This window comes from Physeter macrocephalus, unplaced genomic scaffold (genome assembly GCF_002837175.3).
Source record: "Physeter macrocephalus isolate SW-GA unplaced genomic scaffold, ASM283717v5 random_1403, whole genome shotgun sequence".
NCBI lineage: Eukaryota > Metazoa > Chordata > Mammalia > Artiodactyla > Physeteridae > Physeter > Physeter macrocephalus.
The window spans coordinates 15,800-25,000 of record NW_021146301.1 but is presented as its reverse complement, the minus strand read 5'-3'; the positions used below and the strand labels follow the sequence as shown (position 1 = coordinate 25,000).

At 48.5% G+C, this 9,201-nt stretch overlaps 1 long non-coding RNA gene across 2 annotated transcripts; it reads left to right on the top strand.

The window, feature by feature from the left end:
* Nucleotides 1-1,233: 1,233 nt before the first annotated feature.
* On the top strand, nt 1,234-3,883 carry LOC114485307 (uncharacterized). Of its 2 annotated transcripts, none has more exons than XR_003678777.2 (4): nt 1,234-1,683; nt 2,204-2,317; nt 3,197-3,277; nt 3,567-3,883. It is a non-coding gene; the product is annotated as an uncharacterized lncRNA (long non-coding RNA). The 2 variants fall into 2 exon arrangements; XR_008616804.1 differs by having other exon boundaries at nt 1,659-1,679.
* The last annotated feature ends 5,318 nt before the right edge of the window (nt 3,884-9,201 follow it).

The following is a 9,201-nucleotide window of genomic DNA, read 5'->3' as shown; positions in this document are numbered from 1 at the left end:
CTGCCCACGGTTTCGTCCCGTGGGTCAGCCGCACCCCTCCCCGGACTGCTCATCAGCGGTGGGGACCAGTAGGCGAGTGGTGCGGACACAGCTGGCGAGGTGCTTGCCAGCCCAGATGGACCCTGACAGGCTCCACGTGAGCCGGCGATGTTTTATCTGCCAGAGACACGTGGCATTTGCCAGGGCACATGTCTGCGGACGTTTCTGGTTGTCCCAGCTGGGGGAGCTACTCACACCTAGTGGGTAGAGCCAGGGACGCCGCTCAAGCTCCCACAATGCAGAGGACAGCGCCCACCACGAAGGATCGTCTGGCTCAAAATGTCAGTCACGCCACACCTGAAAAATCCTGCCCTACCGTGTAAAATTTATGAAGGCGGCGGTGGTGCTTTAAATAAGACTCAATTTTTTTAGAGCAGTTTGAGGTTCATAGCACAATTGAGGGGAAAGTACAGGGTTTCCCGCCCCACACGTGCACAGCCTCCCCTTATCAGTATCCCTACCAGGTGGGACGGTTCTTAGCAACTGACAACCCTACACGGGTGTGCCATCATCCAAAGGCCTTAGTGTACATCAGGGATCATTCATGGTGTTGGATGTTCTGTGGGTTTGCACAAGTGGATAAGGACGTGGATCCATCATTATAGTATCGTGTGGAGTATTTTCATAGCCCTGAAAATCCTCTGTGCTCTGCCTATTTGTCCCTCTCCCCCCTCCCGCACCCCCACCGATCTTTTTATTTTCTCTACAGTTTTGCCTTTTCCAGAATGTCATATAGTTGGAATCATACAGTGTGTAGCCTTCTCAAACCTGCTTCCAGCCCTACCTCTGCCTAGAAAGGTTATTATTATCCTGATTTCTGACGTCCTATTTTTAGTGAGTTTTATATAAAAGGAAACGTACAGCGTATGTACTTTGGGATCTGGCTTTTTTTGCTCAACACCGTGAGATTCATGCACAGTGTTGCCTGTCGTTGTAGTTGGTTCATTTGCGGGGCTGCAGCGTTCCCCTGTACGAGGCTGCCTTTCCGTTCCCATCAGGGGACGCCTGGGTTGTTTCCAGTTGTAGTTACTACAGAGAGCGCCACTGTGGTGAGCCCGGTGTGCGTGTCCTTCCCCTTTGTGAAGAGGCAGCTCTCTTTGCTCATGGGGTCAGAGTTAGCGCCTTCTGTTTGGTGTGTGTCGGGCTGTTGGTGTTTCATTAACTGGGGCGCATCCCTTTCCAGGATGGAAAGGAGCAGACCAGCTCAGGCAGCTCAGTTCCACTGTGACAAGACCACTGTCACCTGGGGAGCAATTTGTTAGAGTAACAGCACCTGTTTGGGATTTTATTGGCTTCTGGCTTTTTACTTCATGGACAGGATTTGGCGATGAGGATCAAACAAATAAATGCCCAGTTGTTGACGCAAAGAACAAAGACCTTGAAACCGCCTTGGAATCAACGCTGGCAGAAAAGTTTTCTTAAAGGACCAGAAGATAATTTCTACCGGGGTGAAACAAAAATGTGTTAGGGCTTCACTTTTTAAAATGCAACGGCAACGTCAGTTCTATCTCACAGAGGTTTCCTAAAGATGTAAGGGCGCTTCCGGAACATTATGCTGGAGAAGCAAGACGTGGAGACCACGTGTTGTCTGACTCCGTTCATATGAAACATCCAGAACAGGCAAACCCATAGGGCAGAAAGTAGGTTAGTGGTTGCAGGGGGCTTGGGAGGAGGGGAAATGGGCATTGACGGCTTAAATGGGTGGGTTCCCGGTGGGGGCGGTGAAATCTTTTGAAACGGGGTAGAGTTGGTGGCTGCACATCCCAAGTGTAGTTGAGCCCTCTGAATTGTTCACTTTAAAATGGTTAATTTGGGACTTCCCTGGTGGTCCGGTGGTCGTGACTCTGTGCTCCCAATGCCGGGGGCACGGGTTCGGTTCCTGGTTCGGGAACTAAGGTCCTACATGCCTCACGGCCAAATAAATAAATTAATTAAATAAAATGGTTAATTTACCTTACGTGGATTTTACCCCTTCGCATCTATCTTGGTGCAGTGCACCTGATAGGTATTTAATAGACATCTTTGAATAAGCAGGCGGTGCTTAAAAATACACATACAGATTTATTTATTTATTGCTTTCTGTGATTTCTCCTGATTGTATTGAAACACTGCGTATTCGCATAGTTTTGGGGTCTAAACTGCTTTCCTGATTTCTCTTTTATAGATAGAAGATGGTGAAATTTTTGCAAGTATTAATCAGAAGGATGGGATGGTCAGTTTCCATGATAACCCTGAAAAATATAATAACCCCGCCATGCTTCATAACATTGATCAGGAGGTAAATATGAATGCCAGGTGTTTTGGGCTGATGTTTATGATGTTATACCTGGAATACTGACTGTATGTTCCAGGAAAATTTTAGCTTTAAACACGGGTAGTTCCCAACTAGTGTCTAAGAACATCTTATTTCTTAGAAAGTTAATTTCCAGGTGGACTCTCCCAGGTTGTACCGTTAAAAGTAGATGGTGGGTTAGCTTATTTGTCTAGCTCACCAAAGCCTCCTTCAACTCCTGAAGCACTTGAAGGGTCTTAGAGTCGGTACAGTTTTATCCGTACCCGGTGGCCATCTATACCCTAGAGCCTTCGGTAACGTGAAAGTGGAGCCCCAGCTCGGAAAGTCAGGGATCCCCTGTCTCTGCTGGGGGAGAGCGGGGGCGGCTGGAGGAGACGAGCCGCCCGCGGCTCCCCCTGGGCAGCGGCGCGGGCCACGGAGCGCATCCTGCTCCGCGTGCCGGCCGGGCTCTGGACGTGAGCCAGGATTGTGTGCGTGGTCTGCTTTCTTACCTCTGTTTAGGCAAACGGATTGAACTGAACAGCTCCAGAACCTTCAGAGCAGTATGTCTCCACAGTCTGTTTTTGGCAATTCCAAGTTTTCTTTAAAAAGCCCTCAAAACGGGAAGGTTTTTTTGGTAACTCATTTGACGGCCAATGAATATTTTTAGGTTTCACTGCAAAAGATGTCAGCGTGTTTGATGACGGGGTGCTGCCCCAGGTCCTGCTGTACTGTGTTGCTGGCGGAATCCAAAACTTCTGACTCCAGAATTCATCTGGCCCCAGGGTTGTGACCCTGTAGCACCCACAGTAATAGTCTAGGCTAAAAAGGTGAAGTTGCCCTAAACCTGCTCGCTCAGCGCGTCCACACCTGTCTGCCACGCAGATGCTGAGGTGCATAGAGCTGGACGAACGGCTGAGGGCCATGGACCAGGAGATCACAGTGAACCCCCAGTTCGTGCAGAAGGTGACTGGGGCCCCCGCATTCGCGGAGTGGGCCGGGCGGGGCAGGGTGGCATCCTCCATCGGGAGTGTCAGCTTGTGCCCGGAAACCATATCGGGAGGTTCACAGAGACATACTCGTTGGGGATGTTTCCAGACTCCAGGCTGGAAGTGTGTTTAGGGATGAGGGTGGGGGTCCTGGACCTGCCTCCCCCGTACACGGGGTGGCGTCCTCGGGGGGGTAGGTGTCCGGGGCTGGCGGGAAACCCTCGGCCAGGGCAGACAAGCGCACTGCCTCTCTCCCTCCCTTCCAGAGCATGGGGTCACAGGAAGACGATTCGGGAAACAAGCCATCCAGTTACTCCTGAAGCCAGGGCTCATCGTGAGTCAGAGACGCCTTCGCCGTGGCCGGGGCAGGTGTCGGGAGGGCAGCAGGGAGGACCAGGCCCATCTCACCTGGGCGTTGAGACAGTGTGTTTCGTTTTGACGTCCTCGGTCCGGTGTGCTTTCAGAAAACCATTCTCTCTGCAAAGAAAGGAAAACGTTTTCAAACTTTAAAGCCTGTTGTGGATTTATTTATCCTCAGATTAATGTGGTTATTGCATTAAATCTACCTTTTTGTTTTAAATTATTTGAACATTGGCGTGTCTTCTGTATCACTTTTTTCCTCTGAAAAGCTTTTAAAGAACATATTCGTTGTGAACAGATATAGATTTTAGGAATTATTGGAAGATTTGAATCTAAAGTTGATATCAGGGGACTTCCCTGGTGGCACAGTGGCTAAGAATCCACCTGCCAATGCAGGGGACGCGGTTTGAGCCCTGGCCCGGGAAGATCCCACACGCCGCAGAGCAACTAACCCTGTGCGCCACAACTACTGAGCCTGTGCTCTAGAGCCCGCGAGCCACAACTACTGAAGCCCGCGTGCCTAGAGCCTGTGCTCCGCAACAAGAGAAGCCACCGCAATGAGAAGCCTGCGCACCGCAACGAAGACCCAACGCAGCCGTAAATAAATAAATAAATAAATAAATAAATAAACAGTTGATATCAGTTGCCTTATAAATAAATAAATAAATAAATAAATAGTTGATATCAGTTGCCTTAAAAAAAAAAAAAAGCTGGGAGAGTCCATCAGGCCGAAGCTAATGTTTTTTAATTAGAAGTCACGTGCACGTGAGTGTCAGGGTGGCTTGTGAATTGAGCAGCTAGCGCTGTGCTCACGGGGACGTTCAGTGTGGGGGCTGCCCTTTTGGAATCTCAGGGGCTTCTTTGTGAGACGAACTCCAGACTCTGCCGCTTTTTCTCCAGAAGCACTTTCTGTTCATCTGCACAGTTGCATCTTGATGGTGTTCGGGGTCCCTTCTCTTCAGAGCTCTGGAATGCACCTGACTCGGGTCCCCTGATTTAGCGCCAGGATGGTGTGGGGCCTCTGTAAGGTGTGCTCAGATTAGACTGGAATTCGGTCCTTAAAGAACCTCTTGCTAGTAACATTGGCTGTTTAAAATGTGTCCAGTTGTGTAGTCAGGCACATTTTCATTATTTACGGAAAGAAACTGAAACCTCACGCCTAAAAAGTTGCTCTAATAGCTTTGGGGTCACGTGGTCTGTCGTGACGACCACCGCTTTGCTGCAGGAAAGCAGCCGTGGAGCATCTGATCCGTAAACGAGAGGGTGAGGCCGGATCCGGCAACGCTGCCGTAAAAACAGGCGAGGGCTGGATTTGACCCCTCATCCGTGCTCTCAGTTCTCCAGCTCAGATGAGCTATGTCATTTTCATGTGTACTTCCCCGTGCCTGTACTTAGGAGAGAGTAAGTATTCAATGGAAATTTTCCGGGTTTCCCTGGTGGCGCAGTGGTTATGAATCCGCCTGCCAATGCAGGGGACATGGGTTCGAGCCCTGGTCTGGGAAGATCCCACATGCCGCGGAGCAACTAAGCCCGTGGGCCACAGCTACTGAGCCTGAGCTCTAGAGCCCGCGAGCCACAGCTACTGAAGCCGGCGCACCCAGAGCCCGTGCTCCGCAACAAGAGAAGCCACTGCAGTGAGAAGCCCGCGCACCGCAATGAAGAGTAGCCCCCGCTCACCACAACTAGAGAAAGCCCACAGGCAGCAACGAAGACCCAAAGCAGCCCCAAATAAATAAATTTATTTAAAAAAAGAAATTTTCCTTCTATCAGTGTGGCAAGTTACACAGTTTTGTTTTTTTAAAAACAACTGGACAACTTCTGATTTACCTGGGTCTGAATTAAAATCACCTCAGATGTGTTCGAGAATTCTAGTAGTTGCCAATCATGGCTATTTAAAGAAAAAGTAACTCTCTTGTGGGCTCCTGATGTGGACGCTATTAGATTTTTCCCCGAATAGTGATTCATTGAAACACCGCATTATTTTGAAACTTTGATTTCCAGAGGGCCCGGTGTTTAGGGCCTTGTCCCATGTTCGCAGGGCACTCACGTGAGCCCCTCCCGTCGGGGTTGGGGAGGAGGGCCCTCACACCTGCCCTCCTGTGTCCTCTTGGTTCCGGGGCTAGAGCTCTGCAAACCTCGGGAGGGAAGGAGCAGGCCCCCCTGCAGTCGGCTCTGGACGCTGGCAGGGTGCTGGGGATCTGCCGCACTGCAGCCCCCGTGTCCACGTGGCGATACAGCCCAGGAGGCAGGCCTCCCCCTCCACAAACCAGTCGGGGACCCAGTTCCACTGGGCACCTCCTCCAGCCACCTACATTCTGTGAATCCCTTGGGAGACTTTTTTCCCTTTTCCAACGTGTGCTTAATGGCTCCACTACATTGTTTCTATTAAACTGGCCAGCGGTTTCTCTCGACAGCAGTTGCTTTTGAAAATCTTGGGTCAAGATGAGTGGCCTCATTTGTTACTAGAAGGGAGCATGAGACCCCACATGCTGAGCAGACGTTGCCTGGCACTGCCTGTGTCTCGTTTTTGAGTAGTCACCAGAATCTGTTTGCGTGAATAGTTAAGATAGCCTTAGCCATTCCTTGGAGTTAATTCTCAGCAGGAGCTCACTTTGTGAACACGTTCACTTATGACTGCCTGTAGCATTTTGATGGTGCCAGAAGATGGTGAGCTTGCACCTAGGCAATTAGGGCAGTTTCTGAGGTCCAAGGATGTAGCCTGGGGTCGGTGTTCATTAGTGGACCTACTCTTTCTCTGTGGACTCTTCAAGTGTGTCTTTTCATGGTACTCTCAAATGTTAATAAGTACTCCAGATTAACGAGAATAACATCACCCTCAGAATTCAGTACTTGTACTATATGTGTTTCTATTTGTCTCGGTGCCCAGTGGAACCCCCCTCCCCTCAAAGGGACAGCATTCAGCTTTTAGTCTAGACTTTCTTAGGTGAGTATGCTTGGTCTGCGAGGTCTCCAGTTTGAGATATACTGGTATAAGGTATTCTTTAAAGAAACATCTGGTTGCATGTTTTTGAAATAACGGTAGATGTTTTCTGAGCCAAAGAATGGTACTAAATGGACAATAATGGAATTTTTCTGGCCTGCATGGAAGGCACCTTCTTTACTTTGTTTACTACATCGGCATCCCAAACAAAGCTGGATAATAGAACATTCCTGGGAAGGATCCTAACTAGCCTTAGTAACAGGATATAATGCCTATGTCATCTAACCAGGGACAAATGCTTTTACTTTTCCAGTACATAATTTAGCAGAGGGTCTTACAAAGCTCTCTTAGCTTTTTAAGCGTGGCATTCACAGGTGGACCGTCCTTGTTCACATTCCCTCCTCTGTCTACGCCAATGGTCAACTTGTGTTCTAATTCTCTTCTATTACTTGCTTTTCAAAGATGCAGTTTTGGATTTGTAAATTCTAAGTTTCTGGGTTGCAACTTGAAACAATAGCCAGTTTGTAGAAGAAAACTGTTATTTGCATGTAAGCCTGAGCAGTTGCAAAGGGCCCAGAGAAAATAAATGACAGGGTAAATCAGATACTGTGAATGGGGAAATATGATGGCTACTCTTTTTTTTTTTTTTTTTTTTTTTTTTGGCGGTACGCGGGCCTCTCACTGCTGTGGCCTCTCCCGTTGCGGAGCACAGGCTCCGGACGCGCAGGCTCAGCGGCCATGGCTCAGGGGCCCAGCCGCTCCACGGCATGTGGGATCCTCCCGGACCGGGGCACGAACCCGCGTCCCCTGCATCGGCAGGCGGACTCTCAACCACTGCGCCACCAGGGAAGCTCATGGCTACTCTTTTTAGGCAGTTAAATTACTTAACGGTGGTGCACAAAGACAAAACCCTATCTGTATCCTCTCCTAAAATCAAAAGCTGAAACCAGAGAACTTTTGCTAATTGTAAAAGGCATTTAATAAGCCTGTATCCATAATGGACTGTTAAAGTTTATTATTAGACTAAAAAGTAGCTGCTTGGGATTTAAGAAGCAGCTAGTATTAGATTAAAACACAAGCAAGCTATCAGTTGAATTCTAATTGGGGAGGAGAATTAATTTTTTAAAAGTTTTCTGAAAGTGCTGTGATAAAAAATGCAAAATAAACACTAGGGGTTTTTTTGTTTTGGTTTTTTAAGAGATAATATCGGACGACTGGTAATTCTCGCCTTGCAACTGGCCAGACACCTTATACGCAGAGTTGACTGTCTAATAACCCAAAACCTCAACGTGATATACAAGTGCTGCACGAGTTCTCCTTCTGAAATATTACCCATGACTTGGCTTGCTGCCGTTCAGCAGCTGGTCAGACTCCCAAACTGTTACACATATGTAAAAACCCAGGGAATGTTGTCTTGGTTGCTGCAAGAAATGAAAGCTGGGATTATTATTTATTCTTATAACAGGAAACCTATTATAGTACCCTTAAAATAATGACATGATTCCAAGTGTTAGATCAGTTTGCCTACAAATAAAACATACCTCTTCTTTCTGAAACTGAAAACTAATTCAGGGACATGGTGGTTTTGACTCAAAGATAAAGCCCAGCTGTATTGTATGGCTACACAAGGGCATACGTTAGGGAGGGTGCACCTGAAAACCTCAAAGGACATTTTCACGGTGAGACTTTTACTTTTCTCTCTTCGCTTGGCTCTGTGGTCTTGGCAACTGGCATCCGTGGAGCAGCCCCTCAGTCTGGATGCTCAGCTGTCAGTACTAAAGCCCCTTCGTTTGGCAGTAGGAAGGCAGGAAAGCAAGAAATCTTTAATTCTGATTGAGCCCATTTCAGTGACGGAAAAACATGTTCTGGACTGTAAATGCCAGGCAAGAGTGCATCCAACACTTTTGGTAACATTTCCTAAGATTCCTGTTGTGGGATAGAAGCTCCGAGTTTAGCATGGTGTTTCATTTAGTTGAGCACTATTGGGGATTATTGCCACCTCTTCTCTGTGAACATCGCTGCTGAGTTTTGATCGCCTTTCCCACTGATAAGATGGGTTACATTTTGACCTCTGAGATGTCTCTTTTGTTGAATGTCCCTAAAAGTTTATCCTCTTTGAGTCAGTTTAATTAACCCTTGGTACAATTCACTAATTCAAGGAATTGGCGTGTAGTTGTTACTTTTAAACTGATTTATAGATTTATTTGAGAAAGCACCTCCAAAAGTGGTGCTGGGAAAGATATTAATGGCATAAATGGGGTCGAGCTGCCGTCGAATGCGCGTTGAGTTTTTTTGGTTTTGTTTTGTTTTGTTTTGTTTTAACGGTACGCGGACCTCTCACTGTTGTGGCCTCTCCCGTTGCGGAGCACAGGCTCCGGACGCGCAGGCTCGGCGGCCACGGCTCACGGGCCCAGCCGCTCCGCGGCACGTGGGATCTTCCCGGACCGGGGCACGAACCAGTGTCCCCCCTGCATCGGCAGGCGGACTCTCAACCACTGCGCCATCAGGGAAGCCCGCGCGTTGAGTTTTATTGAAAATGGCAGGGCTTCCCTGGTGGCGCAGTGGTTGCGCGTCCGCCTGCCGATGCAGGGGAACCGGGT